Genomic DNA, 12,287 nt, shown 5'->3' with positions numbered 1-12,287 from the left:
AATGCAGCTTTTAAAGGATGATTTCATGTATTCAGGATTTTTTTTAGTTATCCAAACCTACATGGCCCCGTGTGAAAAAGTAATTGCCCCCTAAATCTAATAACTGGTTCTGCCACGCTCAGCAGCAAGAACTGCAATTATGCCTTTTTAGTAGCTGGCAACGAGTCTTTCACGTCACTGTGGAGGAATTTTGTCATAGTCTTCTTTGCAGAATTGTTTGAATTCAGCCACATTGGAGGGTTTTTGAGCATGAATGACCTTATTGAGGTCACGCCAAAGCATCTCAATCTGGTTTAAGTCTGGACTCGGACTTAATTACACTCTAAAACCTTCATTTCTGTTTTTTTTAGCCTTTCAGAGGTGGACTTGCTGGCGTATAATCGATCATTACCTTTCTGCATAACCTAAGTGTGCTTGAGCTTCAGGGCCAAACTGTCATGTTATGCTGTGTTAGTAATAAACAAAGCAAGCCCGGGAATCTAAGGTTTCCAGAAATCATTAAACATATAAATATGGGACTAGGAAACCCCCAGCTTAGAGGGATGACTTGACAAAGGACACATGGAGACTGAGACAAAATACACAGAAGGTAATGAAGGAAGAGAAAACAGGTGCACAGCTGCAGAAAACTAACCAAACACAAGACTGAAAGAACAGAATGGGAACGCTAAAGGGAACTAATAAATGAAGTCATCTATAACTAACACAAGAAAATACAAAATAACACCATTAACAAAGAAGTATAAAATAACATAGAACATGAACATCAATTATTTCTCAAATCTCAAAAGGAAAAATGAACTAACAGAAAACACTAAACCAAGGGCATGAGACCCAGGGACCGTGACACAAAATGAAGGCTGGACTTTTGCCTTCAGGTAGAGTTTCTGGTAGAGAGCAGAATTCATGGTTCCATTAATTACAACAAATCACCCGTATCCTGAAAGCAGCTCCAGACCACCACACCACCATGTCTGACTTCTTGGTACGGTTTTATCTGTATGTAGAAAATATGCAGGAAAAAATCAGGACTGTAAATGTGTGTTATTTATCAGTAGTTTCAGCAAATAGAGACATTTATTCTAGAGCAGGGACTAATTTTTTCATAAGCAGAGATACCTGAATTAATTATCACTACAAGACATATCATTTAAAGAAAAACAAATAACAGTGATAAGCTAAAAGTTCACATTGTAAAGGTATTTTTAGCTCATCCCTATTTCCCAGTGGAGTCGCCTTAGTGAGTGGGTCTGTATTTGGTATTTTGGAGTTTGGATGTCTTTCTTAACACAACTGTCACATTTATCCAGGGTCTGGACCGACTCTAGTAGTACGCTGGCTTATGACCATGTGAGGCTGGGGTTGTGTCTTCTTTTGCATGATCTATTGCATGCAGAGCAAACATGCAATTAACTATTTTGGAGCTAAAGCTTCACAGGTAAATACAAACTTCAGAAATAGCGTTTCCTGCCACATTTATCATCTCATGGTGACCATTTGTATGAGTATTGCCCTCAAGTTGTGGGTGAAATGACCAAACTGCATACAGTTAAAATCAGCTCCAACTCCTACAGCAATAAAATGCTGTGTTTATACCTGTGAAGGGTCTAAGTGGCTCCTTCAACACTGCAATCAAAGGTTTAAATACAGAGTTCAAAAATGATTTCAAAGTAAGCCTTAAATAATATTTTGTGTTTATTTGCAGACTGCAAAAGGTAATATAGAAAACACAGTTTTGTTGTCCACAGTTGTAGTCTTTGAACTTGTGGACACCAATTTAAAAGATTAAATCTATTCTGGAGACAGTAGCTTTTCATGCTGTATTATTCTGAAGTGTTGCATAATCTAACCAAAAGAGAATGTTTTCCTGCAGCAGAGTCCCATCCTGCAGTGACCTCGCAGGCTGCAAAAATGAAGCCAAACCACAAGTGCAAAAAAATGCTGTCCCCTGAATGGCCACTTGAGGCTGGCAGTCATTTTCCATAGATTGCCATGTTAAAATACCTGACTGTAGATGAGAGTCAACCATGTTTATGCCCTGGTACAAGTAGGCACAACTACATGGGGGTTATTTTTGCTTATAACTCACCCATTTAAACTAAATTGAGGCTTAAAGTTAAGGATGTGGCCAATCTGATAAACAGTAAAGTTTTACACAAACTGTCTGGTAGGCCTCACCTCAGGTAATCCAGTTCACTAAACTGGACTTCTTATTATCGTGAGAAACCCTTTGGAGAAATACAGTTACACTATATGAGTCAGTCCAAGAAAACGTTGCACCAGTTTTAGTGGGTGAAATCTTATTCTTTGTCTTGTCTTTGCGTATAGGGTTGCAGTTTGCTAACCAAGCTTGCAAGCGTTACCTGATAATTTAATACTAAAATCTATAATCAGAAATACAATCACTTGTGCTGCCCTAAAAAAGCCCCAAACCACAAAAGACAACATGACAACAGCTAAGATGCTAACTTTGAGGCTTCTCAATTTTTCTGACCAATGTGTGACCTCATGCGCCTTCCATACACACATAGGGGAGGAAAACTAATCACCCTGAATATGTTGATTTTTTCACTGTGCTGCACATTTTGTGAAATGAGATTATGCACTTCAGCTGAACTGGCATATGCAGCAGTGGAAATATGCTAGCTGGTTGGCTGACAGCAGAGGGGGAATGCCCATGCCTTTCCACTTTGTATGTGTGACGCAGCTATAAAACATATTCAACACACACAAAGTCTCTCTCTCTAAGGTTCGCAATAAATCAAACATCTCGTCGCTCTAGTAATCTTTAAGAGGAATTGCCTCTTTAATGCCGCCAGCTCTCCGGTGAGATAACTGTTACTGTGATCTACAGCTGGAACATGCAGTTATAAGCACATGTGTGAATCTTTTAATCTTATCACATGGATGCAAGCGCCTGTACCCTGACAGCCAATAGGGCTCTCCGATATGGGTATCATTTTCAATTCAGTATGGTATCAGTCTCAAAGCTTGTAGCCCTGTACAAAATGATCCAGCCTTCCAAAAGACATTCAGTAAATCACCCACCCAGCTGTCTGTCGAGGCAGTTTCCAGCAGAGTGGAACGCACGAAATGTGCAGCTACACTCGCTCCGGTTATTATGTCTCTCATTTCACCATCTTCATTAAAAGTCATTACTCCTTCTTTGGCAGTGAGTAAAAAATCTTTAAATGAGTTGAGGCTCAAAAGTAATTGTTTTTCACTCATTTTTTGCTCAGTGATTTAAAATAGAGTTACACACTGCGAACTCCTCGCCAGACTTTATCTCAGAGTTACAGAAGTTTCCACTATAATGACTCCACTTCCTTGTTTTTTATTATCAGCTCTGCAGCTTGACTGGCCATGTTGGGCTGTTGCATATCTGAGTGAGTGGGAGCCAGAAATATCCCGAAGGCCCCTGCAGGGCACTGCTGCACAGTATGTTTTTTTGGAGGATATACCTGAATGTGTCCTCGGGTGAATCACATCCACACAGCTGAGGGATGTGGCTTAATCCTGGGACTTTAAGTGAAAGTAGAAATGCAGAAGCAGAGTACTTAGTAACACGTGAAAGCCTTGCTCATATATTACTGGATGGGAATTACTTGTGAATTATCTCATATATAACTTTAATGTTGCAGCTGCTAAAGGTTGAGCAAATTTGATTAACTTTATCGCACATTAATTTTCCCCCTGGGATCAGGAATGCCCCGTCTTAATCTATAATAAACATGTATTTAATCCTTTCGGCAGCATAGGGAAATGCCGGTTAGCGCCGTTTCCTCACAGCAAGGAGGTTCCTGGGTTTGAATCCACCAGCCAGCAGGGGCCTTTGTGTGTAGTTTGCATGTTCTTCAGGCCCCATGTGGGCTTCCTCCGGGTGCTCCAGCTTTCTTCCACAGTCCAGAGATGCACATGTTAAGTTAGTTGGTGATTTTAAATTGGTCATGGGTGTGAATTTCTGCGTCTGCATTAGTTCTAGGACAGGCTGCTATCGGTTACTCCACCTCTCACTCTGTGACAGCTCCAGCATCCCTGTGACCCTGACATGGATAAGTAGAAGAAAACGAATGGATTGATTGTTATTATTTGTATTATTAAACTATAAGTAACCAAGGACTAACGTTGCCAAATATTTTGTGTGGTGTTATAGTGACATAGAATAAAGAAAAATACAAGAAATACTAAACTGAAGTACTGCAAAGTACACCTGAGTACAAGTGAGATCTTTTGTGGCTGTCTTACTGTCTTTGGTTGCCACCACATTGCCAGAGTCACCCACAGATTGCGTGGAAGATACTGACTGACACTTGTTAACTATCCAACAAACCGTAGTGAAACTTGAAAGAGTGCAAACTGCAAATGAAGAACATCAGACTTTAAAGTAAAAGTTGCACCTTTTTACAGTTGAAACCGACATGTTTAAACATCTCGAGATCTCTAGGTTTGTGTAACTGGGGCTCGAGCAATCAGTTTAACAGGAACTGCCAGCAACATTTAACAACCGCTCACAGCTGGTCAGAAGTATTAATTTGTCCACAGTGACTGGTGGTTACCGGTTGGGCGCTAACCAGTCTCTAGGCCTGTGTGCCTTGAGCCTTACACTGACATCAATAACTATTGTCAATGCCATGATATGGTGATGTTTTAGCAGATTTTTATGTCTTTTACGGCCAAGGTCACTACTCATATTACATCATATCTCTCAAACACTTTCATTTAAGGGTGTGACTGCTTGTGAGCTCCTTGACTTCTCAGTACTTCACATGTTACAGTAACCTGTGAATTGTGCTGAACTGTGAGCCGGATAAGATACGACGACACTGATGTTTTGGCCACTTGGGGACATTAAAAACTGACCATTCACATCAAGGCTAACATCACATCTGCTGCATTATAAATCTGGTCTTTAGTGTACAAAATAGTCCACTAACAGATGAGTGAAAGTTTTTCCTCTCTTCTTTGAACTTCAGTGCATTTATAGAAACACATTTCCCTCTGTCAGAGAACTGCAGCTGGTTTCCGGCAAACTGTTCTTACTGGAGGAAATTGGTTTGCCACAATGTTAACCAGCCACAGGCAACTATAGGGATCAGAAGAACAGAGGGAGCAGAAGACCTCCGACTGCATACAGCTTAAAGGAGGGGCGTCATCAGTCGGCAGACACTTTCATTTCGATGAAATGAAAACTTCAGAAGTGTCTTAATTTGTTTTCCCTCCGAGCCCTTCGTAGATATTTAAAGTTTTGGTTGCCGCTGTCATTTTCTTTGTTGTTGCGGAAAGCAATACCCTGTGACAGATGCTCACAATGAACATCCGCTATATGACTCTTTGCAGCAGGGAGGTGGAATCATAATGATGAATATTACCTTTGGAGGGCTTGCAGTAGAGCGTAACACTTTTATTTTTTATTCAGGACCTGAATTAAAAATGTATGTTTACTGACAGTGCAGGCATGCTGATTAATGCTTCATCCACCTTCCAGATCCCAGTGTGGAAGACTGTGCTATATTCCTCCTGTATCTGTGTGACATTATGACTTGCTTGACTTGTTTTGACACATCTGATGACACCTATAGCACTGTGGTGACAAGTATATGTGAATACTAAAACTAAACACAAATGAGAGTTATAAAAATCTCGCATTAAAGCCACGGGCATAGAGCTGCTCCTCTAAAAGCCTCCACTCTTCTGTGAAGGCTTTGCAGAAGATTTTGAAACCTTGGCTGCAGGGATTTGCTCTGTTAGCCGGCATTAGCGATGCTGGACACTGATGTTCAGAGATAAGGACTGGCTTACTATCAGAGTTGAGACTTAAAGAAAAAAGTTTTCTTTTCTGGAGTTAGTGAACCAGGGTGTCACCTCATTACCACCAAGCTGTAGCAGAGCCATCGTGCTGACATGATAAGAGACTTTTGTTTTTACAGCAAACAGTGAAAACCAAGCAAGGTGGTAGTTTGTATCGTTTGACTGCAAGTTTCTGGTATATATCCTTTAGTTTGGTTTAGTTGAGTCAGGTGAACTAATATTGCAGATACTTAAAATGTCTTGTTCTTTCCTTTTAAGTAACTTCTGTCAAAGCCTTGTACTGTACGGTGGCCCTGAGAGGTCAAACACACTACAACTTAAGACAATCCCAGAAATAGAAAAACGCTGCGAAAGCATGCAAAACACAACAGAAAGTGGAATAAAGCACAGTGGAAATAGAAATATGAAAATCTCACAAAACACAATGTTTTTTGGGGAAACAACAAGGTGATGGAACAGCAGTGACAGAAACCAAAACGAATGATTGCACTGAGACACATTTAAAGGAAGCGGCGGATTAACTCGTGTTGTGAAGAAGAAGAAGATGCATGTGAGTTTTAATTTCATGAATTATATAATACTTGTTATGAGCCATTTACAGTTACTTTGTCACTTCTGTCGCTGTTTTGTCATTTTCTTGCATCCAGTAACGTGACAATAATTTTTTCATTTTACTTTTGCATTGTTTTTCTATTTCTGCTATGTTTTATTTGGCTTCCATTAATTTTGCAGCATTTTTCTATTTGCTGGTGATTTCTTAAGGTGCAGTGCATTTGACCTCTCAGAGCTACAGTAGAGTGACTCTCCATGAAACAAGATTTCAGCTGTTAAACCAGAATAGAACCAGTTCTGGGCTGGTGGAAATGTCCATTGGTTAAAATACGATGATCACATATAAATCAGGGAAACTGCCTTGTTATTAACAATAAAGGTGCCGAATGAAAAAGAGATTTTCTTCTTGTTTTAATTAGAAAAAACTCTAATTTCAATAAGACACTTTACTCGTTATACCCTGTTGTTCAACTTGTGCAGCACAAGGCTACTCTGACTTTATTTTTAAAACATACAGTGACGAAGTGCTTCACAGTTTGAATAAAACCAGTATAAATGTCCCAGTATACAGATTCTTGAAGACTTTGGAGTAGTTCAGTCAAACTCCTGACTTGAATCTGATTGAGATGCTGCAGCATGACCTTAAAAAGGTGGTTCATGCTTGAAAACCCTCCAATGCGGCTGAATTACAACAATTCTGCAAAGATGAGTGGTTCGAAATTTCTCACTGCCAGTCATTGCAAACACTTGATTGCATCTGTTGCTGATAAGGGTGGCCCAACCAGTTATTAGGTTTAGGGGGAAACACTTTTTCACACCATTGCATTTGTATTTTTGCCACTGCTTCTTGCAAGTCTAGTTACAATTACAAACAGAATTCGACATTTTTGAGCACTTAAACCAACAAATACACTTTCCTTAGTCCTCTAATGACACAATACAGCCACAGTGTTAAATATACATAATATAATATAGTTGTAAATGCTCTGTTTTGTGCTTCTTTTTTTCCCTTAAAAGTGCTTGTTGCTTACATATACACTCATAGGCAAAGAACAACAGGAACACCTAGCATAACATAAAGCTTTTGAATACACTCGCCCTGTAGTGAGAATGCATTCCCAGGGGAAGGAGTTGTAATGAGAAGCACAGAGAGCAGGTAATGGAGTGACAAGTACCAAGGTACTTCATATTCACGCCTCATTCGCTGCCAAAGAGGAACAGTTTCCAGCAGAAGGTGGAGGAAGGCAAACACATGAAAAGGCAACAGCAGACCCCCTTTTGCATTTGGTGCTGATTCCTTGGTGTGTTTTTGTGTATTTTTTCTCTGCAAACTAAAATGATTCACTGCATCATTCTTTGATTTCTAATCTGGCTTCCATTATAAACTGAGTGTGTACCTCCTCCTTCCTCTCCACCCCCCATCCTTCTCCTCCTCCTCTCTGTCTCCCGGTGCTCACACATCTTGTGCAGAGGACTGTAGTGACACCATACATCTTGGTGTTTTCTTCAAAGTCAGGCAGTCAGGTGGACTCGGACTGTTTTTAAACATCTTTCTGGAAGCCTGTTAAGGTTTAATGTTCTGCCACAGCTATTACTCTATTACAAGGCTCACCTCATCTGCTGTGGACAGCGACTTGAAAAATATGGCAACTAATTAGGGATCCCTCTCAGTTAAAATGAAGGTCGGGAGAAATGGAATATGTTCCTCCAAAATAATTGGACTGAGAAAGTGATGGCTTGCTGATATAATACTGCACTGACATAGAAAAAAATAAAGTCAGCGACTCGGCTTCCACCTTTTTGGTTGGTAGGATTTGTCGAGGATCCATCGTATTTGTTCTCATGAAAAAATATATATATACACAGTACTATATAGATGTATTACATATAGTACTGTTAGAGCTGGGCGATATAAGATTTTTTCATATCACGATATGTTTTTTTCATTTCAGGCAATAACGATATATATCACGATATAAGCCAAATAACTATATTTGTAAGATTTAAATGTGCCGTTGCTCACAAGTAAAATGTGAAATAATTAGCAGCTTGTTTTAATTTAAATATTTATTTCCCATAATAAGTTCAACAGGGTAGATGTACTTAAGGAACATGAGACTTCAGTTTCAGATAAATAAAGGCAAATATTGCAAACTACACAAAAGGCAGCCGCTAAAGCGTTTAAGTTTCAAAATAGAACAAACAAAACAGACCACTAAATTGTCAATTCCACTTAGAAACAAAATATTAATTCTAAAAATAAATCTTAGGTCGTTTTACAGAAGAACAGACAAAATTGACTAACTTTTGTCAATATCAAATAAACTGAGAACTAAAAGGAAATTCTCAATCTCTCCTTGTTGTATAGCTTAGCTTTTCAAACAGTTTTAACAGTTACTTTAGTCTGACAAAAGCCGAATGACGAATTAGCGCTTTCAGTCAGAGATTGAGCATGCACCGCTTTATTGTATTTCCAGACTTGCTTTCGGCACAATTTACAGTGCGCACTACTCTGTTTTTTGTCAGACTTGAAATAGCTGAAATACCTTCACACTACGGAACTTCTGTGGCCCTTCTGTTCGACAAGCTCTCCGGCATTGGAACCATCATCTGTTTTTTCTTCGGTAACCTTCGCTCACGCTCTCGGTTGATTTTTCTCTAGTCGGCAAACTCATTTCCTTCATTACCCGGGCTGCACGGCTGCAAAAACAAATACACATGTGCGCCTTGGCGCTTGTGCTGTATGTAACAAGTCACGTTATGTGACGCTGCGGCTGTGATTGGTTCGGCTCTCCGCTACTTAATTTGGATTGGCTGTTCTTTTTTTTTTTTTTAAGAGGACAAGAGAGATGAGGTCTATCGCAATAGTTTAATTTTTCTATCAAGAAAAAGTTATTTCGCAATACATATCGTTATCGTTCTATCGCCCAGCTCTAAGTACTGTACATTTAAAACAGGCTCCAGAAACACGTCAAGTATGACTCTTATTTCTGCTGCAGCAGGATGATTGGCTTTACCCCCTGAAAGTCATTGCAAATGAAAGCAGTGATGCAATACTAAAGTGAAGTTTTTCAGGCAAGACTTTAAACTTTCTAATGTAAAATTTGACTATGTTCATTTTTTGTGCATTTCGGGTCACAGAAATGATTCCCTGAAAGCTTTTTGCCTAGAATTGCAAGGCACTTCTACACAATCTACATAAAATGCAAGAGGAAATCAGTAGGTACCAAAAAAAAAACCTAGCAGCAGTTGTTAACTTAAGGGGGGGCTCATTATGCTCAATTCTGCCCTTTATTTATATTCCAGGACTCCACAAGAGCTTTGTAATTTTATTCATGGCAAAAAAGCCCCTCGGTTCATCATCTGTCTGAAAAAAGCCTTTTTAGTCCGTGCCTCTTTAAGCCTCGTCTTCTCCACTAAAAGCCAGCTGTTCTCTCTCCCAGGTTGTCAGATATGCTGGTTTGCCACAGTCACTGGCATCTCGGAGCTGCTTTGGTGCTGCCATACACATGCTGTGGCAATATTGGACACTACGTTCAAATGTTGGGAAGGTGTGGTGGTGCAAATGATTGTCTGCCTCAGGGGTCTTGAACCTGTGGCTCTTTTGCCCATCTCCACTGTGGACCCCTGTGGCTTTGACAAAGAAACGAGATGAACATGAATATGGAAATGAACAGAATTTTTAAAAAATATTTCTTTTTATATATATTTATTTACTTCAATACAATGCTGTGGAAAAGTCTTGAGCCACCACTTATTTCTTTATTTTGGGATGGCTGTAGCTCAGGGGGCAGAGCAGGTCATCTACCAACCAGGAGATTGGTGGTTGGATCCCTGGCTGCTCCAGTGTCCAGTCTGCATGCCTACGTGATTTTAGGCAAGATACTACACTTCAAGTCGCTCTCCATTGCATTCATCAGTGTATGAATTTGTGAGACTGTTAGATAGATAGGTGCAGAAAACAGTGCTTGAATGAATGGGTGTGAACGGGTGAATGTGGCATTTACATAAAGGGCTTTGAATGCTCAAGTAGATCAGAAAAGCAACAGAACCAGTCCCTTTACCATTTATATTTTTCTTCCAAAGATCCAGACCAAGTTTTTACAGGGTTCGTACGCCTTTTTCAGGGTCAAATTCAAGCACTTTTTAAGCACTTTCAAGGTCCCTTTTCAAGCTTTTCCAGCCCCCCCCCCGCCCGCCAAAAAAAAAAAAGAAAGAAAAGAATGCATGTTTCAATTCGCATCACCTCAGTAAGACCATGTGAAAAGACACCTTTGCTCCCCTTTTGTTAAGACACAGAAAAATACCCCACATAAAAATACTGCAAAAGGAAACGGCCGCCTTATATACATAGTGTATAAACTCAAAATGCACATTTCACTTAAAAATTAAGATGTGAAAATGTGAACAAATCAACTTGTTAGATATTCTTCTCCTGTTGAAAAAAAACAACAACAACAAAACAAAACAGAAATAAGTCTTCTCATCAGATATTGATGCTTCTTTCCTGTGTGACAAAAAATAGATGTTTGTTTGTTTGTTTTTTAAGTTAATTCCCAATAAAACTGTTTTATTGCTAACTACATTGCTGTCTGTATTATTGCTGAAGTCCTAAATGATCACCTTTAAAGTGTTTGTGCTAATAACATCATGTCAGACAGGCATGGAGAACAGCACTGACTGAGAGGCTTTGAACAGATCACATAGTTCAATTCAACATATAAGACTTTAAGAATGCACAAACATCTACTTAAAATCTAATTTACATGTACATTTTTTTAAAAATATGCACAAGTTTTGCAAACAACAAAGTTATATGGTACTATTTACCTAAAAGAAAAATGCAGCCAAGGCTCAGACGTTTTTTATATAACCATTTAAAACTATTTACAGAACAATCAGGTGCTCTGCGTCAAATAAGAAGGCACACAAATTATTTATGCAACTCCAAAAAATAGTTTGTGTCACTGTAACACAGATGAGAACAGCACAGGGATAAACCTGCAGGTTTGACGGCAGGTGTGTCACTCAGCGTTTACACTGTAACCTGCCTTTGGTGGCTTTTTTGCAGCAACTGTGACATTCACTAGTAGAACTGACACACAAAACAAAAACTACACACTAACTACACAAGACAACACAAACGTCACAAATCTCTCACGTATCAAAACTCTCTCTCTGTCTTTCGCTCACTCGCTCTCTCTCTCTTTCGCCGGTCACTCCTAAAACTTCCCCCTCTTCCCAAACGACCAAATTGCACATGTTGCCATATCATTTTTTGATTGGTCGACATGGTACATTTTTCCACCAATAGGGAAGGAGTGTTTTTTCTTTTTCTTTTTTCACTCACAAGCAAAGCGTCTTTGCTAGCGCTCTCCATAGAAAACGCCGTTTTTTACCGTTTCTTCCCGGAGTAAACGCCACTGTTTTATTAAAAACAAAAAACACCGGTTTTACGTGGCCTATCAACACAGTTTAAACACTGGTATATAGCTTGAAGTCCGCACGTTCGACCCAAGTTGAAATGGAGACTCTGGGTCGACCCCAGAGGGTTAATCAGAAAGCCTTAAGTTAGCTAGTTATGTATCGGGCTAATGTTTAAAGCTTTCACTTGAGTAAATTAACTCATATCACTGCTAAGTAATGTTAGCTAAGTTCACAGCATATTCCATAATAGCACTGCCATACTGCATCACACTCAGTGCATTTCAATCATTTCTCCAGCGAGTTTGATAGCTAGCAAAATAATAATCATAATTTTTAAAAATTGCATGCGTAACGTACACGTACTGGAAAATTATTTACTAGCACTCACCTATCATGCGACTGGAGAGCGCAAACTCCGCCACTGTCGTTTTCCATCATACACTCATTTAAACAGCAACCTACAGGTATGTTAGCGCACTCATCCCCGACTGGCCGAGGGA

General features: G+C 39.5%; 1 protein-coding gene across 2 annotated transcripts in view; it reads right to left on the bottom strand.

The window, feature by feature from the left end:
* LOC116335971 (regulator of G-protein signaling 20) overlaps positions 1-12,287 on the bottom strand; it is a 26,034-nt gene extending 13,747 nt beyond the window's left edge. Inside the window, exon 1 of one of the 2 annotated variants that reach the window (XM_039617723.1) lies at positions 12,176-12,287. The gene's annotated coding sequence lies outside the window, so the exon portion shown is untranslated. Of the gene's footprint in view, positions 1-806; positions 867-12,175 lie in introns of those variants that run through there. The other variant, XM_039617724.1, reaches the window with a different exon arrangement.

The sequence above is a fragment of the Oreochromis aureus genome, linkage group 9 (assembly GCF_013358895.1).
Source record: "Oreochromis aureus strain Israel breed Guangdong linkage group 9, ZZ_aureus, whole genome shotgun sequence".
NCBI classification, from domain to species: Eukaryota; Metazoa; Chordata; class Actinopteri; order Cichliformes; family Cichlidae; genus Oreochromis; species Oreochromis aureus.
This window is presented reverse-complemented; position numbering and strand designations above follow the sequence as displayed.